Below are 19516 nucleotides of genomic sequence, written 5' to 3'. Positions count from 1 at the left end.
TTTTTTCGTCCTCTGCAAACACAAATGTGGTGTATATTTTAAAGCCTTCCTCACCTATATAATGAAGTAGCTGGGCACACTGTGTCTCTTCGCTTTTCTTATTTATTTCCGAAGCAACTAAGTAATTTTCAAATCTCGCTCTCCACGTTTTCCAGTTTTCTGCTAAATTTCCGGTAGTACACAACTGTGTAATGCCTCTATTATCACCCATTTTCTTCTGTAATTTGTAATTTATTATAAAACCATTTGTTTCTACCAAACGTGTCTTGGAATTTTTAGGTTATAAACCATACATCTTTGAAATTTTTAATTGTATTTATATCTCATCCATATCATTCAGTATAAGAATTTAATTGTACCAACTACTGAATGCGCCATGTATATTTGCTGGTTCGGTTTAGGATTTATTAATGGATTTGGATTACTTTCACATATTTATTTTTAATTAAAAGTATAATCAACTGACATCTTATACTATCTGACCTGAAGTGACCTCGCTTGTCAACCCATAGGAGATGACAGGAGTACATAGACACAGAACTATCACTAGACTGACTAGTTACCCTGAAGGCCGCGTCTCACCATCAAATAATTTGATCAAACAGTTTGAGCAAACTTGACGTACTTGAGGAAGTACGTCAAAGTGACGTCACAATTGCAGTTTTTTTGAAATTCTAAAAATCTGTGCTCTCACTATCAGTCTAGTTTGATCAAATTTTTTGTATTGAGTTGTCTAACTTGTTTGTACTTTATTTAAAATTAAAATTTTTCATTAGGTTTGTTCCAACATGAACTTTTGGACGGCCCAAAAACCGTCACGAAACTGCTTGTACCGTTTGTTGTGCGCATGTTCGTAATTGTATCGCCCAGTTATCGTCCCATGACGGTAATCATATATTTGTCATTTTTGTTGGTGACAGCTTGTGTGCTTTTAGTCGATCAAAGGCTCAAAAAATTTAAAGAATTAAATCCTAGTGCTCAAGTCAGTCCAACCAGCACATTATGCATTTGCCCGATTACTGAAATGATCATCACGAAACCGTCACCGAAAGATCACAATTCTTGTTGGAACAGTGGGAAGGACGATCCGATGACGATCATATTTTTGTTGGAACGGATTTTCTTTACTGCGCAGGATCGTTACCGTTTCCTGACGGTTCTCGGTCGTGTTGGAACAAACCTATTATTATCCACAATGAACACTCAGGATGTGACGTCACTAACTGTCACTTTCTTGTCACTTTCAGTTTGCTCAAACCAGTTTGATCAAATTATTTGATGGTGGGACGCGGCCTTCACAAACCTATGCTCTCTCATTTTACACCTAGACTTACCCTAATATACTCATTTTTAATTTTATCCTTTTTGGTCACTCCACTCATCCATCTAAGCATTCTCATTTCCGGCACATGCATTCGTTGTTCCTCTTTCTTTTTCCCTGCCCAACATTCAGTTCCAGTATCGATTTAGCATTCGAAGCGAACAGTTCGTTTTTGCGTGTGTGATCGGTGAAAATTAGTTTTGGTGAGTCGGTAATTAATAAAATGGAAGTCAATACCATTGGCAAAGGACATCCACCCGATCGGGGAGGGACGATAAATATTAATAATATGGAACTGGATCAGGAGGAAAAACAAACACAAATAAGTCAAAATGCAAGTTCACAGGTACAAAAGGTAGCAAAAACACAATCAAATAACTTTTTTCCAGTTTATCAGGTAAGCGATAACAATAATTCTAATGAAAACCAGTTGTTAATTAAACCTATTAAAAATAAATATACACAAGGAGACCAAGGACCGTATTTTGTCTATTTACAAAACCGAAACGGGCACATTGGCCGTCTACATCGAATCGCCACCGCGCGTCTTGTGCTTTCTGCAGAACCTACGGTAAGAGATAATATAGTTCACATCAGCGTTATTGGTAGAAATAAAGTTAGAATTGAATGTAATTCATATAAAAGCGCAAATATTTTAATTGATAGTAAAAATTTATTAGAAAAAGATTATGACATATACATTCCTAATTTTATGGTACAAAAAAGTGGAGTAATTAAAGGGGTCGATAAAGGTATCTCAGAAAACGAATTAAAGGACATTATTGTTTGTAAATATGGTAATTTTAAGGTATTAAGTGTAAAAAGAATGAAAAGAAAATCAAACAACGAGCTGATAGAGACGGGTACGATAGTGGTGACTTTTAGAGGACAAATGATACCAAAAGAAGTTATCATTGAGAGAATGATATATCAAGTCGAAACCTATATACCGAGAGTAATACAATGCCTAAATTGTTTAAGGTATGGCCACGTCACGGGTCAATGTAGAGGGAAAAAAAGATGCGGACAATGTGGACAGGAGCATGAATCTGAAGCATGTGAGTTAACAGAGCCTACTTGTTTATTCTGTTTTGGAAAACACTCAGCACTGGACCGAGCAAAATGTCCTGAGTTTGAGAAACAAAAGGCTGTCAAATATCTTATGGTAAACGAAAATATGGCATTTGAAGAAGCAAAATTAAAATACAGTAATAGTTATACCTCAGCCTTAAAAACATCAAATGCAGGAAATAGATATACAATAACAACAAAAAGAAAATGGAGCGAAGCCACTCAAAATAAATCGGTTTACCCATATTCGGAAGAACATGAAAATATTTTAAACAATCCTAGCACCTCTGCGTACCCGCCTCTACCAATTCCTAAGAATATTCCAATGTATCACAAACAGGTAACACAAAATAACCAAACAACAAACAAAAACCTTAGTGAAAATATATTAACAATATTTAAAAATATATTAGGTAAAAAACTTTTGCCGACAGAAAATAAACAAATTATGGAAGAATTTAAAGATAGTCTAGAAAAAATTTTAAATGGATCTAACAAGTAAAAAAATCTTACAGTGGAATTCACGATCGATAATACACAATGAGGGACATTTCGAAAAATATATATTTGAAAATAAATTTTTGGCTATATTATTGAGTGAAACTTGGTTGAAACCAAACACAAACATAAATTTTTCTCGATATAATATATTTCGCGAAGATAGACCGCAAGGTTTTGGAGGGGTCGCAATATTATTAAATAAAAACATAACTTTTCAGAATAACTTAGATTTTTATAAAATAAATAATGTAATGTGTGTTGCAGTACAAGTCATTTTAAATCAAAATATTTTAAATCTATATTCTCTATATGCAAAACCTAAACTAGGTATATCGAAAAATGAGTGGGTCAGGTTCTTTAATAGTTTAAACAAACCATTTTTAGTGGGGGGAGACTTCAATTGCCATAATAAAATATGGGGATGTGATGAAACTGATCGCGAAGGGATAAATCTTTTTGAAGCTATGGAAGAATGTGGACTTAATTTTTTAAATGACGGTTCGGAAACATTAATTCGGAGGTCCATGAATAAAAATAAGTCAGCTATAGATCTAACAATTTGCTCAAGAGATATCTATTATAAATGCTCTTGGCACACAGAAAATATGAGTCTGGGTTCAGACCACTATCCGGTAGTTATCGAATTTGCACATGATAGTAATGTAAATACCTGTTTTGATAATAATGATATAATTAGAAATAGAATTAAATGGGATATTAAAAAAGCGGATTGGACAGTTTTCTCTTACTTGTTAAGCAATAAACAAAAAGACAATATAGGACAAAATACAGAACAAGAATATCAAATGTTTTATGATTCTATAAATGATGCTAGTAAAATTAGCATTCCAGAGAAGAGAAAAGTGACCAATGCAAAATTTAATAAACCATGGTGGAATAATGAATGTAGGGAGGCTATTAGACTACAAAAAGAGGCCTTTTTACAGTTTAAAAGAATATGTAATCACGAAAATTACTTAAAATATCAGCAAGCAGAAGCATATAAAAAAAGAATTATTTTAAATAGTAAAAGAGCCTCATGGAAAAATGTATGTAATAGTTTGAACAAAAATACACCGATAGGTAAAATATGGAGTGAGATTAGAAAATTAAAAAACGCCTATAATCCACCTAAAAATCCAATAGTTGAAAATGAATGGATCGAACTATTCTTTAACAAAATTGCCAGACCTTGGGTCCTAGAGGAAGAAATTACATGTACAACGAACAGTACAATCACTGAAGACAGTAAATTTCTAACAGAATTATTTAATTTGGAAGAGCTTAAAAATTGTTTAAAAAACAATAACAACTCAGCTCCAGGAAAGGACAGTATTCACTATAGTATGCTATATAATTTGCCTATCCAAAGAAAAATACAACTACTAAATATAATAAACCGCATATGGACAAGCATGGAAGTTCCAAACTCATGGAAAGAATATATTATAGTCCCAATTCTCAAGCAATACAAACCCGCAAATTGTCCTGATTCATACAGAGGCATTTCGCTATCGTCATGTATCTTGAAAACATTGGAGAGAATGATTAAACAAAGATTAGAATTTTGGCTGGAGAAAAATTCTCGACTCTCTCCAACACAATTTGGATTCCGAAAATCATGTTCAACAATGGAAAACTTATCACACTTGGTACTAGATGTTTACAACTCATTTTCTACTAATAAGTCAGTTGTAGCTACATTTATAGACGTCGAAAATGCATATGACAATGTTAATCTGGTAAGCCTGTATCACCAAATGAAGAAAATGGGAATCCCAGATATACTATGCTGGAGAATTTATAAACTTTACAGTAATAGAATCTTGTATATCCAAATTGGGAATAAACTATTAGGTCCCAGAATATCAAACATTGGGATACCTCAAGGAAGTATTCTAAGCTCAATATTATATGCTATTTATACTTCGGATATAGGTAAAAGCATATCAAATAGTACCCAAGGTAAAATATTACAGTTTGCAGATGACATATGTATTTACGTAGACCAAAACGAGATAGAAAAGGGCTGCAAAATAATAAATGAAGTATACAGTTGTTTACTTGAAGACTTGTATCACTTAAATTTAACAATATCTTTAAATAAAACACAAATTTGCATATTCTCCAGAAAGCAAAAACTTCCCGAACTAGTAAAAATACAAAACGTCCAGTTCAAAGTTCAACCTAAAATTAAGTATTTGGGGATGATATTAGATAGAAAACTGAGCTGGAAAGACCATATTGAATACATTGTGACAAGAGCTGAAAAAGGTTATAATGCATTACGAGCAGTAAGTCACATAACTTGGGGAGCAGATGCCAATATTTCATTAATAATGTTCAGATCATACATAAGATCTATTTTAGATTATGGATGCATATTTTATAATCAGGCAGCCAAAACTCATCTTAAAAAAGTAGACGTGTTATCAAATAAATGCCTTCGATTATCTATCTGAGCTCTCATAAGCACCCCATTGTCAAATTTAAGTATAGAGTGTAATGAACCACCACTATACCTAAGAAGAAAAACTCTATGCGAAAAGTTTATACTTAAAAGTATTGCTAAAGAGAGTTTAATAGGGGATAAGTGTCAAAAACTTTTTATACATGACCTAACGAGTGAATACTGGAAGAAAAAACCTTCTTTACTACTTGCTGAAACATATAACAACTTGCGCCAATTTAAAAATAAATTATACACATCAAAAATATCACCCACATTTCAAATATATCTAAATAGCACTCCTAATATACAGCCAATTTACATGAAAGATTATTCGAACTTTCCAGCGAATTTAAGGAACTCTATGTTTAATGCAGATATAGAAACACTATGCCCACAGTATTACCAAATTTATACAGATGCCTCAAAGATTAACTCTAAAGTTGCTGCTGCCATATGGGACCCTAAAACACAGTACAAAGAAGGAATAGGACTGGATGAAGATACCACGGGATTTACAGGCGAACTAATAGCAATATTGAAAGCAATGCAATACATAGCCACGATCAACAATAACAACAATAGATTCGTAATACTGTCAGATAGCAAAAGTGCTCTAAGTAAATTGGAAAAGTGGACAGGACATAACAATCATATCATTATAGAAATAATAAGAAACTTTATTGAACTCAAAGCCAAAGGCAAAGAAATATCTTTCTGCTGGATAAAAGCTCATTGCAATTTAAAACACAATGAAATTGTAGACAAACTAGCAAAGAGTGCTACAGAACTAGAAACTAACTGTGAATATAAGCTAACACTAAATGACGCATATGCTTATATTAATAACAACAAAATGAATAACTGGAAAGAATGGTATACCAACTCCAAAAAGGGACTGTATTATAAAAGTATTCAAACAGATATTCCATCTAAAGGCTGGTTTAGTGATTATCAAGGCAACAAGGTCCTCATATCATATATATGTAGACTTAGGTTTGGTCACTCCTTAGTTCCAGAACATAAATATAAAATAGGATTGTCTGACACAAACTGTTGTGAATGTGGAGAATTAGGATCCGCAGAACATATGATATTAGATTGCAAACTAAAAGAAAAAGAAGTAGAACATTTTATAAATCAAATTCATACTAAACAACACATAAGAAAACCTTTTAGTTTGCAAACACTGATTGCTACAAAAGATAAAAGTATCTACGAGATCCTAATTAAACACATTAATAATATAAAACTAAAATTGTGAAATTATATATATAAGTTACCTTTGTTTACCCCAATTGTTGACCCTCCTTTCCGTGGTCTGGTCTTGTTTGATTTTGCTCTGAAAGACCCCTGAGCACTTATGTATCCCAGTTAATAATCCTTAGGTTAGGAAAAAAAGAAAAAAAAAACACATAATAAATAAATAAAAAAAAATAAAAAAAAATATAAATAAATAAAAAAAAAATAATAAATTAAAATAAAAAAAAAGAAAAAGAAAGTAAACTCGGGCTACTTTGGCCCATTTATTAAAACCTTTTAAATCAACTCTCAATAAATCTTAGCATTTTTCTACTACTAAGCTGTGTTCATCTGTTTTACATAATTAAACTATCTTAAATAACATTCATAAAGCATTTTAGTGTTTTTTTTTTAAATATATAAACTTTTTTAAATTATTTACCTGGGCCAATGTTAGCCTTACGTTAGGTTTACTTTGGCCCAACATGATATTACCTACTTTAAAGCATTATATAAATAGTTAGGGTCAAAGAAAGACATGGGTTTATTTATTCAGTATATTTATATGACAGAAAAATATATTTCGAATTATGCTTTTTAAAAAAGGTACAAAAATGAAGCTTTAGCAAACAATTCATGTTTTTTACAAATTACTGACGGAAAATAGTCCTCTTTTTAACAGTTTTGGAGGTTGGATCTTTTTCTTAATAGCGCTCCATTTGTAAAACAAAGAGTCCTTTTCTTTTGGCCACTTCCAACACTTATTGGTACGTTCCATGCATTCAACAACAGCACCTTCGTCTGACACATTCACAGCAATCCCAGGGAACAGTAGCTTATTCCATTCAACAACAACGAAGTTTCCTTTTTGCAGATTTGACTTTAATTCTTCTTCTTCGTTTTGTTCCTGGGGTTTTTTGGCACTGAAAGTAGTAGATGCAACTAGATCGACATTTGTGTGATTTACCTGGAGACCACTGATTGTTTTAATTTCCTCTTCTTCGTCCATTGAAAGAACCATGTCACTATGACCGGATGAAACGACGCTGTAATTTTCACTATCTTCTTCCGAAGTCGAAAGTTCCATGTCTTTTTTATTCATTTTTCTCTTTTGTCTCTTAACTTCTTGTTTCTTTTCTAAAACCGTCTGTCGCTTTTTTTCAAGTTTTTCCCTTTCTTTTTCTCTTTTTTTCTTCTCGTTTTCCATCTTTTTTCTTTATTCTTTTGACCTTTTTGATTCATTTGGTGTTCTTGATACTGAATAATATCGTTAGCTGTTATGCTTTTACCAGCAGGAACGTCTATTTTTTTTCGTTTTATTAATCGGGGTTTAACAACTTCTTGCCTTTTCTGTTCCAAATGGCGGATAAATGTTTGTCCTACCAATTCCAAATTAACTTTCACATTGTTGGAAGGTAAGCGCTTCAATACTTCTTCTTTGTCTAAGGGATGTATGCCGGCCTTTTTAAAACCAGACTTTAAGTTTTCCTTTTGATGAAGCTCCAACTCATCCAAAGATTTTTTCAACAATCTTGGAAAAATATCTTTTGGTAATGTGGCAACAGTTTTGCCACTATCAGACTGTTTCCATTCGGTAAGAATCTGTCGCCACTTACTTTTGAGAGGTCTAAAATAGGTCACATCAAGTGGTTGTCACCAAGTGTTAGGTGCGAGGAGTTTGGAGGCAAGCATACGAATTGGATATTGTTCTCTTCGCAAAGCCTGACCACGTTTAAGCTTACATGTGAGCTAAGATTATCACCGATAACTACTTTATTACCTTCTTGTTTCTTTAAGATTGGAAGAAGATGTGTAGCAAACCAATCTTCAAATGTTGCTCCGTCGATCCAACCTTGTTTTGTCCTGTTGTAATGCGCTCCTTCGGGGCCACCTTTCAACCATGTGGTCCACAAATGTTCAGCCTTATAAATAATATAAGGTGGCACAGAGGTACCATTGGCATTACCACAAAACATAACGCTAATGTTGGACTTAGTCGAATTCATGATACGCTCTGGGTACTTTGAACCCCTACCACAGATTACTTTCTTCCTGCCTGGATCGTCAGACATGCATGTTTCGTCGTAGTTATAGATGTTTTGAGGCGGTACATTCTCAACTACTTCTTTTAAGTGATCGAAGTAGTCTGAGATTATTTTTCTATCAATCTGAGCACGATTTCTTTTTATATTTGATGCAAACCTGGCTGTGAGCTGAGGATGCCTTTTTAAGAAAGACTTGGTCCAGTCACGGCCAGGCAAATTATTGCAAAAACACTGTATTGTCTTTCCTTGTCTTGTGACATAACTTTTTACAATATATCTCAAATCCAGTTCATCAATTGAAAATCCGAATTCACACATTTTGTCGATGTGACTAGCAAATGCTAACTCTTCTTCCTGGGTAAAAATTTTGGGATGACCCGGTGAGCTCGAAAACAGATTTTTTAGTTTGTTTTTAATAGTGCTTCGTGGTATTTTAAAAATATCTGCGGCTTGCCTTTGTGTCATTTCACCAGATCTGATTGCTTCTAAACAGTTTTGGAGATGATCTTGACTGTAGTCGGCATAACTCCGGCTTCCTGGTTGGCGCTTGTAGTTATAGGCCATCTTCCGTAGGTAATCTAAAAATAAATTTATTCAATAAAAGAACACCCAGAATGTTGATTTAAAGCAGTAGGTAGGTAATAATGAAAAAATAAAACAAATAAAACAAACATCAGACCTACTTTGGCCCAAATATAAGTTGGGTCAAAGAAGGTCATATTTTTGAGGTTATCTGAACTGGTTTTATTATTGAATTTTAAAATAAAAAAGCTGAGAATAATGCAAATTATAACCATTCCACTGAATTAAGTATTAAATTCTGATGTTAAAAAAGTACTCACCAATATTGTAACAGACGTAAAACGGTTTTTGCAGCTAAAAGTTTTAGACATTAAAAAATCACTTGTTGCACATACAACATCAAAAGTACTCATGCTGGTTCTAGGAGGCGATACGTGAAACATTTGAAGGTCGTTACGAGTTGCGCAAGTCTGCACTCCATCGGAAACTACCCACATCGGCTTAAAATCTACTCTCTCGAGATACTTTGAAAACGTTTTATTTTATTTTTAATTTGGGCCAAAGAAGGACCCCAGGGCCAAAGTAACCCTTATTTACGGTACAGGGTGAGTTTTTAGTGCGGGATTGGTCGATAACTCCATTATGGTATAAAATATCGAGAAAAGTTATTTAAAAAAAATGTAGGCAATGGTATTCTCCACGCTTGGAAAATATGTCCATTGCTACAGGGTGATCAGTAACTGCGTGGTATATCAAACATATAATTTTTTAAATGGGACACCCTATATATTTTTTCATATTTATATTCCCCTCATAATTCTTGTTCATATAATATATGGTTTTGCATTACTATACAGAGTATTTAACAAGTTATGACCATTTTTATTTCGAAATCACTATGAGATTAACACCCTGTATATAAAGAAGTAATTCGTAGACAATAATTTGTTTTATGTTATAAGATAAACAATATACTGTAGTTTTTAAATCAAGTCCAATTCACATCATTGACGAATATTTGTATACAGGGTGAACTACAAAACCAAATTACGATTTTTTCTATTTTTTTAAATGGATCACCCTATATTTTATTTTTTAACATTATTGTATTTAATATACTCTTTTATTTTTATATAGCATTCCCTATATCTAAACTGATTACTTTCCGAGATATTTTTAGTTTTCTTCAAATTTCGGGAATACATTCAATTTTTCTAGTAGAAATAAGTTAGTATTGAGTGATAATTAAACAAAATTATTTTTATTAGGTAAATAACTAACACAAAATATAAACCATAGCAATATGTAGTGAATGTACCAATAAATGTGATATTAAGGAATTATCATATTTCCCTAATATACAAGAATCGTAAAATTCCTCCAAAAAAACTTTGTATTGTATATAGTAATATAACAAGATTATTTTTATTCAATAAATAACTTACATGAAACATCAATCAAAACAATATACAACTGATGTAACATTTTTAAGATTGGTACATCAACAGCATTCTAAGCCAATAATGTTTTAGTAGAACATTCATTTTATAAGCACTTTTAAACTACAAAACAAAATTACGATTTTCTCAATTTTTTTTAATAGATCACCCTATATTTCATTTTTTTTTAAATATTGTATTTATGATACTCTTTCATTTTTATATAGCATCTACTATACCTAAACTTATTAGTTTCTGAGATATTTTTAGTTTTCTTCATTTGCCGGGAATACATTCAATTCTTAAAAATATAAATAACTTAACAAATAAGTATTATGTAATAATATAACAAATATTTTCATTCAATAAATAACTAACAAAAAAATAATGAACCATAACAAAATTTAATGAATGTACCAATTAATGTGATGTTAAGGATATAAGTCTAAAGTAAATGTTGAAAATGACCACTTTCAACGTCTATGCAATTTTGTAACCGATATTCAAATGACCGAGACACATTTCTAACATTTTTGTAAGTCAATATTATTAAAAGCTTTTTTTATTCTATTTTTCATATCATCAAGCGTTGTTGGATGCTTCTGGTATACAAGGTTTTTTTATATAGCCCCACTTGAAAAAAATCAATTTTGGAAGAACTGGAGCACCGTCGTATAAAAACCTCAACCGTCAAAAAATGTGGACCAATCACATAATCTATAACAATATCACCTTAAACATTTATAGATCACCTAGTTTGAGTGTTAACAAAGTAGGGATTTCTTGATGCATATTAATGAAATTTAATATGAAAATCATATTATTAATAACTGCGGGTCACAATCTGCAATTAGGAATGTGTTACTAAAAACTTCTTGGCTTAGAATGCTGTTGATATATTAATCAAAAAACTATTAAATTAGTTGTATATTGTTTTGATTTATGTCCTGTGTGAGTTGTTTATTAAATAAAAGTAATCTTGTAATTTTATTATACACAAGATACCTATATTTTGTTTGTAGGAATTGTATGATTCTTGTATATTAGGGAAATATGATAATTCCTTAATATCACATTTATTGATACATTCATTGCATATTGCTATGGTTTATATTTTGTGTTAGTTATTTATTGAATAAAAATAATTTTGTTTAATTATCATTCAATACCAACTTATTTCTACTAGAAAAATTGAAAGTATTCCCGAAAGTTGAAGAAAACTAAAAATATCTCCGAAAGTAATAAGTTTAGATATAGGGAATGCTATATAAAAATGAAAGAGTATAATAAATACAATATTTTTGAAAAATAAAATATAGGGTGATCCATTTAAAAAAATAGAGAAAATCGTAATTTGGTTTTGTAGTTCACCCTGTATACAAACATTCGTCAATGATTTCAATTGGACTTAATTTAAAAACCACAGTATATTGTTTATCTTACTACATAAAACAAATTATTGTCTATAAATTACTTCTTTATATACAGGGTGTTAATCTCATAGGGATTTCGAAATAAAAATGGTCATAACTTGTTAAATACTCTGTATAGTAATGCAAAACCCTATATTATATGAACAAGAATTATGAGTGGAATATAAATATGAAAAAATATATAGGGTGTCCCATTTAAAAAATGATATGTTTGATATATCACGCTGTTATTGATCACCCTGTAGAAATGGACATATTTTCCAAGCGTGGAGAATATCATTGCCTACATTTTTTCTAAATAACTTTTTTCGATATTCTATACCGTAATGGAATTATCGACCGATCCCGCACTAAAAACTCACCCTGTATATATATATATATATATATATATATATATATAATAAAAAAAATGAAAGAAGCTATCATTAAAATAATAAGTACTTATATTTGTAAATCATTATTATCAAATAGGTCATTCATATTCAAAAATATAATGAGAGTATAACAGATATCTCATAAGATTTTAGTTAGTAAACAAATTTGGTTCGGCTAATGGATTAAGTCCACAGTCAAGAAATCCGATAGCACACACACAACACACACAACATTCAGTTCCGTACATCATAGCCGGTCTTATGGCTGTTTTATAGAATTTTCCCTGCAGCTTCATTGGAATTTTTCTGTCACACAGCATACCACTCGCTTTCTTCCATTTCATCCATCCAGCCCTAATTCTACTGCATGCATCTCAATCTATTTCTCCATTACTCTGTAATACCGATCCCAGGTACTTAAAACTATTGCTTTTTACAATCAGTTCACCATCCAAAGATACCATGTTATTTGTAGTAACTCCATCTTTAAATGAACATTGGAAATACTCTGTCTTTGTCCTACTAAGTTTTAAACCTTTTTCCTCCAGAGCTTGTCTCCACTGTTCCAGTTTTTGTTCTAAGTCTCTTTCACTATTTCCTACTATCACGACATCATCAGCATACATTAAGCACCATGGAATGTTACCCTGTAGTTTCGCTGTTATCTGGTCCAAAACTAATGAGAATAAATACGGACTAAGCACCGAGCCCTGATGCAATCCTACTTTCACATGAAATTTATCAGTCTCTCCCACACCTGTCCTAACACTAGTCGTTACTCCCTCATACATATCCCTCACAATCTTTACATATTCACCAGGGACTCCTTTCTTATTGAGTGCCCACCACAGAATCTCTCGAGGAACTCTATCATATGCTTTTAAGATCAATGAATACCATATGAGCGTTTGTTTCTTTACTCCTGTATTTTCCATCAACTGCCTTTTAATGAAAATTGCATCTGTTGTTGATCTGCCCTGCATAAAGCCAAACTGATTCTCGGATATTTCGGTCTCTTCACGTATCCGTCTATCAATTACTCTTTCCCATATTTTCATGGTGTGGCTAAGCAGTTTTATAGCCGTGTAGTTTGTACATTGTTGTATATCTTCCTTGTTTTTGTAGACAGGTACTGGTATACTGCTTCTTCATTCGTCTGGCATTTGTCCAACTTGCATAATTCTATTAGATAAACCTGCTAGCCACCTTGTTCCTGTCTCTCCCAATGCCCTCCATACTTCCCCAGGAATATCATCTGGTCCTACCGCTTTTCCTTTCTTTATTTTTTGAAGCCCTTGAGCCACTTCCTCGTTTGTTATTTTGGTGACCATTGCTGCTACTGTCTTCGTTGACGTCTGGCAAATTCTTCATTTAATAAGCTGTCAACAAAAACTATGTGCGATTAAGAAGCCCGCTAGCGAACTCGGCTGGTTCAGTGTTCGGTTTTCGCACACAGTTTTGGGAATTCTTCTTCTTTTTATTTCTCGAAGGACCAGCTGAATTCAGCACCTGCAAGGAGTAATCTTTGCTAGGGAAAGGGAATGAGGAATGGTAATAAAAACACAATGTTTATAAACTAACAAAAAAGAGATCTATTGAAAAGTGAAAATAGTAGGAGAATAGATGAGAGATAGCAGATTATTGATAGTATAAGTTTAAATCATGAGATTTGTTGAGACAGTTTATCACTCATAGAGTTTTTGATGTAACAGAGAACCGTTTCCCGTAATGGCAACACCGCGAACTTGACGAGTAAATGCATAGGATGTACATATGATTATCTGTGTACTTACAGTAGATACAGCTTCTATTGTTTTATTCTTTGGCACTATCACTGATTGCCTAGTTTGTAAGGCCACATATATTAATTATATTGTTATATTTGAGGTGAAAATTGAGGAGGAAAACTACATTAGTTGGAGCGTCTGAAATGCGATGTGCATTTGACGAAGGTTGCAAGCAGACAGACTCTCTGGTTTGTAGTTGGGCAACTTTTTACTTTGTTGTTTGGCGGGAAAGATAGTTGGCGGGTATATGGATAACAAACTAGTTTTTTGAGGGACAGGTACACGGTTATAATGTGTTGGAATATTATAAATATTTGTACACTGTAAAAATTTATGGGAAATTTATACATACTGGGGGGGGGGGGAATTAAGAAAAGACAAGAAGTATTTAGTAGGTCAGGAAAGAATAAAATAACAGGAAGAGAATAAATAAACTAAACCAACTAATGCTCACAAGGTAAAGGAGCAAGTTTGATAATAGAGCGAGTATACAACATATCCTGCGTTTTTACGCAAGCGGCGCGGACTTTTCCATCCTTGCCAGTTATTAAATCCACGATTCTGGCAAGAGGCCAATTCAAGGGTGGACGGTCTTCAGCTCTTACTAATACAAGCTGATTAATTTGAAGATTAGTAGATGGTTTACACCACTTAGGTCTATGCTGCAGTCTATGCAAATAGTCGGTGCTCCATCTTTTCCAGAATTCGTCTTTTATTTTTGTACAACGATTCCAGAAGGTTAACCTATTTTCTGGGATAGATGAAAGATCACGATAAGATAAGCCGTCAAGGGGCCCCCAATTAAAAAATGACCTGGAGTCAAAGAAGTCAGGTCGTTAGGGTCATTAGAGAGTGGGTATAATGGTCTGCTATTCAACACAGCTTCAATTTGGTTGAGAGCAGTGGCGAGTTCCTCAAAGGTAAGAACAGTAGAACCAATTGATTTAATGAGATGAGATTTGGCACTTTTTACAGCCGCTTCCCATAATCCGCCCCAGTGTGGCGAACGGGGTGGAATAAACTTCCAAGCAATTTCAGTGGCAGATACAAAAGATTGAATTTTATCAATGTTATCAGAGGATTTAAGAAAAGAGGCAAGTTCTCGCAACTGATTACGAGCGCCTATAAAATTGGATCCATTGTCTGAATATATCGTATGAGGGTTACCTCTACGACTAATGAACCGTTTTAGAGCGGCAATAAAAGCTTCTGTAGACAGATCGCTAACTAATTCGATATGAATGGCTTTTGTTACCATGCATATAAATATAGAAATATAAGCCTTTTGAATGGGGGCTTTCTTTAACCGGGAAGCCTTAATTATTAGTATAGGTCCAGCAAAGTCTAAGCCTACTTTGGCAAATGCACGAGATTCTTGAACTCGGTCCAGTGGTAAAGGGGCCATTATTTGGGATGCGAATTGTGCATTGAACCTAAAGCAGGTTACACAAGACTTAATTAATCTTTTGACAAGACGAGTACCGTTCAGCGGCCAGTATTGAAGACGTAGATTGCCTAATACACTTTGAGCACCGCTATGGCCTAGACGACGATGTTCACGTATAATTAATAGATTGACAACGTGATCATCCTGAGGTAGTAATAGGGGATATTTTTGATTAAAAGGTAAGGTAGAAAATTACAGGCGGCCACCTGTCTTTGTCTTTAAACAATGTATTTCTTTAGCAAAGTGTTTCTGCTGGATTTGTTTAATTATAAAATCATAGGCAATTCTGAGATTTTCCACAGATAAGTGTCTTTTATTATTAGATTTTTTCCTAACTAACATTGTGAATCGGAATATTTGAGCTAAAACTCGCTGCAGTGTATTAAAGTTTGAAAAGCGGGAAAATACGTTATCCCAAATATTTAAGTCAGAGTTGACTAGAGCAAGATTGACTTTCTTACGTTCGGGCAGGTCGTCAATAAGCTTGAAAGAATCTAAGAAGTCAAACTCTGTTTGGTCAATTAAAAATTGAGGGCCCTCTATCCAAGAAAGCCAGGTGTCAGAAGAAAATATTCCTCGAGAAAGTAAATCGGCGGGATTTAAATGTGATTTGACATGTCTCCAAGCAAATTCCTTACTATTTTCGTGTATAGTTAACACACGACGAGCAACAAAAGGAGAAAAATCATCTAGGGATCTTTTTAACCAACTGAGAGCCACTTGGGAATCAGACCATAAGTGAATTATCCATTGCACACAGCTCTAATTTTGGTATAGTTAATTTAGTTTTTATTGGATTAACTCTAGATTTGGCAGTAATCAACCTAGACGATTTAGAGCCATCAGAGTAGATAGCTACCAAATAGATGCAACCGCCGTAGGCCTTTTGGCTAGCGTCACAAAATCCGTGTAGGGAGCAAGACGAGACAATTTTGGACTGAGTAAGTTGCCTAGGTACGTGAAGTTGACTAACTTCAGCTAATGAAGCAAGAAATTTCTCAAACTGATTAATTATAGATATATCCGAAATAGGATGTCCCATCCTATTTGACACTTCCACACAGATTGCATTAATAACGTACCGAAGACGGTCAGAGTATTCACAATTCCAAGGGGATCGAAAGTTGAAGCTATAATGCTTAATATTTTTCGTTTTGTTAGAGGGGATGCATTTGCGAAATTGCAATTTTAATATGCAGAAGATCATGAGTGGAATTCCACTGCAGCCCCAGAATTTTGTTTGAAGGATCATTAAAAGTAAGTTCCATCTGAGCATCAGTAGACTCATTGACGGATTTTAAAAATGATTGCGAGTTAGATTGCCATTTATGAAGTTGGAAACCATGCTTTCCTAACATAGCATTTAATTCGTAATAAAAAATCTCTAATTCATTTTTGTCATTAGTTCCGGTCAGAATATCATCCATGTAAGTTTGATGGAGGATAGCATGCTGTGCTTTGGGAAACTCAGGATTATTTAAAGCGATGTCTTTAAGACATGTGTGGCTAGAAAGGGGGCACATTTTTGCCCAAAACTTAAAAAGGATAATTGAATACACTTGAAAGGTTCATCGGGAGTATCTCTCCACAGAATATTTTGCAAATGTCTATGTTTTATATCGATTGATATCAGCACAAATAACATATTTGTAGCATCTGAATCGACACAAAATGTCAAAAATATTGTCCTGCATTGGGACTACGTGCATTATCGCCTGAGTCGAACGCCTGAGTCGATCGTATTCTAAGGAATATAGACGGTTCTAGAAGAGACCACACTAAACGTGACTAAACTCAACACGGACGTTTGCATAGGTATATATTAACATAGAGTGAGCCTTCACTCCGCGCGTCCTGACGAATCTCTTCGACTGGTTTGCGCTATCTCTTTCTAGCACATTGTACCGAGAAACTAAGATGACATTAAGGTGTGAATATAGGCACGGAAGAGGAGGACAACTGTCGTAGCTTAATATGCGTAAGAGTGAAACAGCACTAATCCAAAGAAAAAAGATGGCGTCGTCACTTCGCTTTGAATGACACTCTCTCTATGTCAATTTACCTCTATAGGGCTTTTCATCGATTGTCATTTGTTTCGAGCTTCTGTCATGTGTCACATAATATTAATATATTTACGTCATACGTCTTTGGTTTGTATTAATTGTATATACCAATAACGTATGTCGTAGATATATTAATATTGTGACACATGACAGAAGCTCGAAACAAATGACTGTGAATGAAAAGCCCTATGGACGTTTGCTGTGGGTGCATTCAGCAGACACAATCGCTAACTAATCGATTAGTGATTTTCTGCTGAATGCCACATAAATTGTGACATTCAGCATGTAAATCACAAATCGATTACTAATCGATTAGTTAGCGATTGCGTCTGCTGAATGCACCCTGTGATTGGCAGTCATCGTCATCGGATTGCATGATTTGAGTTTCCACTAGACTTGTGTTATGGACGGATTTTACGGGCTGTGATTGGTCGTATTCAAATCAATGACATATTTGATGACATTTAAAAGAAATACGTAACCCTGTTTTCTCGTTTGCTTTTGTTTATGCAGTGTGTTTATGTTATACAAAAGAAAAATATTGATATTTTAGTTATTAATCTTGGATTTTGAGACTATTTTATACGTTTATACTTGTTTATTGTATTCATTTTTAAACAGCTATATTATTTCCAGCAAAAGTTATGGAACGTTTACAGATACATAGTAATATTTATAAAAAAAAAACAAATTACTTTCTGCTTGCTTCCTATATTTTGTAAATTTTTAAAGCTTCCTCCCAGACTCATTTGAGTATAAGGTGGTTCATTTTTCCGAAATAAATGGAAAGGATGGCGCATTTAATGCAGTGATTTGAGCTAATATAACAACACAAGAAGATGCTCAAAATTGTCAAAGAGAATATGAAAATATTAATAAAGTAAATTTTAGAGTTCTAAGAACTTATCCAAATGATTCTATGAAGCTTGTTTTCAAGGTAAATATTGATGTTAATATATTCACTTTCTAACTTTATGGGTTTTATATTTTGTAGGAATGAATAATTAACATTGGATAGAATTTTTAAGTATTTTGCTAAGCAACAAATTTTGTGTTCATTTTGATTTAAAGTTCAAAACATATATTCATATATTGTAAGATATTAAATAGATTTTTTTTATTACAGAAAGACTATCGATGCCATCGCAATACTCAGGCTAATTTGCCTTCATCAAAAACAAAAAATCCGTCATCTAAACATGTTAACTGTCAGGCATTCTTAATAATTACAGTGAAACCATCAAGTATGAAAAGGTAAAGTCTATTTGCTAATCTGAGACACAACTACTGTCTAGTGACGTTGGTAATTTTTTTTGAGAAGTTAGGTTGCTAGACGTAACTGGAAAAGACTACACAACCAAACATAACTACTCATAGCCAATATTATTATTAACAGTAAACAGGCATAAATAACATAACATACACCATACACCAATCAATAATTATTTATTTAAACCTTTATAATGTATTGATAACAGATGAGAAAAGTATTTATTGTACAAAATAAAAATATTTTATAGAAATAAATTCCACAAAATTTTATGAGTTTAGTATACACTCCCATTATTTCCAACAATTATTTTTTTTTAGTGAAAGATCAAGTTGATTTGAGCAGTTAATATCTATTGTTGGGTAGGAATTTTTGTGTTGTAAAGACAACACTTATATATTACGATTATAGATATTAAAGCTGCTTTTGATTGTATAAATAGAGAAATAATATGGTCAGTAATGGAAGACCTGGAAAGCCCACAAAAGATAATAAGCCTGGCAAAAAGTACATATAAAAGTATATAGAAACGTACTGGCTAAAGTACAAATA

At 33.2% G+C, this 19516-nt stretch overlaps 1 long non-coding RNA gene across 1 annotated transcript; it reads left to right on the top strand.

Annotated features, from left to right (window-relative positions):
- Positions 1-17921: 17921 nt before the first annotated feature.
- LOC126884338 (uncharacterized) lies at positions 17922-19236 on the top strand. The gene is made up of 2 exons (XR_007697965.1): positions 17922-18631; positions 18821-19236. It is a non-coding gene; the product is annotated as an uncharacterized LOC126884338 (long non-coding RNA).
- Positions 19237-19516: the final 280 nt, after the last annotated feature.

Source organism: Diabrotica virgifera, chromosome 5 (genome assembly GCF_917563875.1).
Source record: "Diabrotica virgifera virgifera chromosome 5, PGI_DIABVI_V3a".
Classification (NCBI taxonomy): Eukaryota; Metazoa; Arthropoda; class Insecta; order Coleoptera; family Chrysomelidae; genus Diabrotica; species Diabrotica virgifera.
Note: the sequence above shows the minus strand (reverse complement) of the source record. Positions and strands in the feature narration are given on the sequence as shown.